Source organism: Dendropsophus ebraccatus, chromosome 11 (assembly GCF_027789765.1).
Source record: "Dendropsophus ebraccatus isolate aDenEbr1 chromosome 11, aDenEbr1.pat, whole genome shotgun sequence".
Classification (NCBI taxonomy): Eukaryota; Metazoa; Chordata; class Amphibia; order Anura; family Hylidae; genus Dendropsophus; species Dendropsophus ebraccatus.
This window is the reverse complement of record NC_091464.1, coordinates 8,854,941-8,858,469: the sequence shown is the minus strand read 5'-3', so window position 1 is coordinate 8,858,469 and position 3,529 is coordinate 8,854,941. Positions and strand designations below refer to the sequence as shown.

Sequence of the window (3,529 nt, the reverse complement as noted above, 5' to 3'; positions counted from 1 at the left end):
AAAACTTTTATTTTATTTGATGGCTATTAAAAAATTAAAACCTTTTTAAAAAAATATATATTTTTTTTTAAATATATTAAAATCGCTCTTTTCACATGCTTTTAGCGCTTTTATCCTTTGGTCTATGGGGCTGTGTGAGGTGTAATTTTTTGCGCCATGATGTTTACTTTCTATCGATACCTTGATTGCGCAAATACGACTTTTTGATCACTTTTTGTTACAATATTTCTAGATTTGATGGGACCAAAAATGTGCAATTTTGCACTTTGGAATTTGTTTTACACTTACGCCGTTTACCGTGCGAGATCAGGAATGTGACAATTTAATAGTTCAGGTGATATTTATATTTATATTTATAAAATGTGGAAAGGGGGGTGATTCTGACTTTTATTACACACATACAAGTCCTTCTAGTATAACTGCTTTGATCTCTCATTGAGATCTATGCAGTATAGATTTACTGCATAGATCCATGAGATAGGCACTCTATTGCTCTTGGCTGCTGCAGCCGAAAGCAATTAATTGACAAGCCGGGATCAGCGCCATTACGGAGTAGACCCCGGCCAGGTGAGGATGAGGGGATCACCCCTCAGCGATCGCGTTGCGTTGGGTGTTCCCCCCACTAGACCACCAATTTTGACAGCTGCATATAAATACTTTAGCGGGACCATGCCTGCTAACAGCCGTGGTCCCGGACTGCATATAGCACCCGGGATCGCGGCAGTTCAGAGCGGGGTTGCCGCGCGAACCCCCTCTGAACTCCCCTAGTGGCACCAGGACATTCAGTTAAGTCCTGGTGCAGCTAGGCGTTAAAGGGACAGCAACATCAGAAAATTATTATACAATAATACTAATATCTTGTTGTTATCTTTCTCACCACTGGGGCTAAAACTAAGCTGAGACTTCCTGTTGTGTCTGTGGTGATAAGAGGAGGCTGCTGTACAGTATTGCAGCGTCATGTGACACCAGTAGATAGAGGCAACAATAGCAGATCCCTGTGGAATGACCTCTTCACAGGTCACAGAGCGCCTGAGTAATGCTTCATATTCATCTCAAGGGGACAGAGTTTGTCTATTGAAGTCTATGTCTTTGAGTCTTGCATTAAAGCATCTGTTAAGAACAGCCCAGTCATCGCTACTTGGCCTTTTGGCTAAGATTAAGCGTTGTATCTGCTCTTATCAGTTTAAAATATGATACGTCCCCTATTTGGGGGCCATGAAATTAATGGAATTTTAAAACATGGAGATTGAAAAGAAGCTTTCTCTGCCCTCTTACCCGCTTATTCCCTGCTCTTCTTCCTCGTATACTTGAAATCCGTTCACCCTGGTTATTATATTTGCTAGTGCCCACCTCTTGTGTTATGTGGGGGCCTTGTGCATCTAAGTATTACACAGACAACTCATTGATGTGACAGGAAAAAAGAATACATAGTAACCTTTCCTGCACGATAATAAACACTTGGAGGGATTGTACTGTATCATGTGCACAATTTTTTGAAGCAGTTGTTACTTTTTATAGGCTGCGCAAAATTTTACAGTTGTTGTGCAAAAATCATCATTGATAATTCTTGAGCAATTTTTTGACAAATTTTTGCTTAAAACAGCTTGACTGAAAAATATGACAAATCAGCCCAAAAGGTAGCTAATGTGAAACCACGTTACCTCCTGGCGCAGAAACTGAGAAATGGTGAACATGGTCCATATTAGAGAAATTTGCCTTGATAAATGTTGTGTAAAAAAAAAATACACCGTGCACATAAAACTTGTTAGTACATTTGCCCCATGGAGCCTTGGCATGACCAGAACCTCTTTACGGACACATTCACACGTACAGGATCTACAGAAGATTTGAAGCTGCAGAAACCTAAACATACTGAGGCGCTATCCTCAGGAGCCAAGTGCGTCTGGCCCTCTAAGCCGGGTGGTGCAGGTGCTGAACAGCTGGTCAGCGGGGTGGGGGTGGGGTATGGGGGTGACTAGTTTTGTAGGAAGTTGCCAAAAGTTTGGGTTCTGCAGCCCTCGTCCAAACCTGACTGCAATCGTCTAAAGTTAGAAGCCACCCTAAGGAGTCCTTAAATACATGGATACAGCCATAGGCTGTGCATTAGGGTTTAAACGAACGTTGCCAAACCAGAACAAGTTCACTCAATACTATGAGTGAAGGCTGACCTGTTCTATGCATCCCTAGTCTATGGTCTATTTTGCCTGGAAAACCCCTTTAAGCTAAAGTAGAACTTAAGTAACAGAGTAACCAGGGCCGTTTCTGTGGTCTCTGCCGCCTGAGGCAAACCTCAGGCGGCCGCCCCACACTAGCGACCCCCCCTGCCTCCCCCCACCACCACCACCACCACTCATTCACCACTGTACCCCGCCGGGCTCCCGTCAGCCAGCATCTCCCTTTGCCCTTCAGCCTGTGGTGAGTGTCGGCGAGGGCTGCAGTCGGATCGGTGCGCGCGGGAGCGCCGGGGGGGAGGGGGGTATTCCTATAAGGGTTGCATTCCCATGTCGAGGAATGCCTGTAACCGGAGTCTCCCCCGCCCATACAGCATCTGATAAGATGCTGAGAGCGGGGGAGAACTCTATTGATATGTGCCGCGCTGTAATGACAGCACCACGTGCGGCTGATTCATTACAGCATCGCACGTATCAGTACAGTTCTCCCCCGCTCTCAGCATCTTATCAGATGCTGTCCGGGCGGGGGAGACTCCGGTTACAGGCATTCCTCGACATGGGAATGCAGCCCTTATAGGAATACCCCCCGCGCGCTCCGATCCGACTGCAGCCCTCGCCGACACTCACCACAGGCTGAAGGGCAAAGGGAGATGCTGGCTGACGGCGCGAGAGCCCGGCGGGGTACAGTGGTGAGCGCTGATGACAGGACAGGCAAGCGGCTGCAGGGCTGCTGTCTGCCGCCCCCTGCAGGAGCGCAGAATCTGCCGCCTGAGGCGGAATACTCATTCCGCCTCATGGCAGAAGCGGGCCTGAGAGTAACTAAATATTGGTAGAAAACCAATAATAACCAGTTGCTATAAACAACTTCTCTTACTTGGTAGATCCCGGCCTGTTTCAGCTTTACATTGACAATCTCATGAATTCAGTGGGCGTCATGCAATTGTGCATTACTCCTGTGGTGCCAGGATTACAGCTGATATCAGGTTGTTGCGGCAGCCGGGCTGGCTTTATGGGGAAGTACAATACAAGAGCCCTCATGTGGCTCTGAGGATACAAAAATAAAGAGATATGGCTCTTAGAAAAGAGGGAGAAAACAGCAAACCCCCTAAATTTAAATCATTAAAGGGTTAAAGGGAATGGCTAGCTTTATAGCTGCTGGGCAACAATCCCCACATCTCCCACTTGTTTGGCACCCACAGTGCTGGGAACTTAAAGAGGTTTTCCAAGATCGATAACATACTGTATTCCCCCAAACATCCAGCTGTATTATCAATACCTAGACCGACCTCCCCATAGACTTGCTTCTCTTCTGTCAGCGAGACCATGATTACACTTTTGGACTTCTTCCAGTATCTGTC

At 46.5% G+C, this 3,529-nt stretch overlaps 1 pseudogene; it reads left to right on the top strand.

Annotated features, from left to right (window-relative positions):
• Positions 1-1,130: 1,130 nt before the first annotated feature.
• LOC138768243 (U2 spliceosomal RNA) lies at positions 1,131-1,288 on the top strand (annotated as a pseudogene).
• Positions 1,289-3,529: the final 2,241 nt, after the last annotated feature.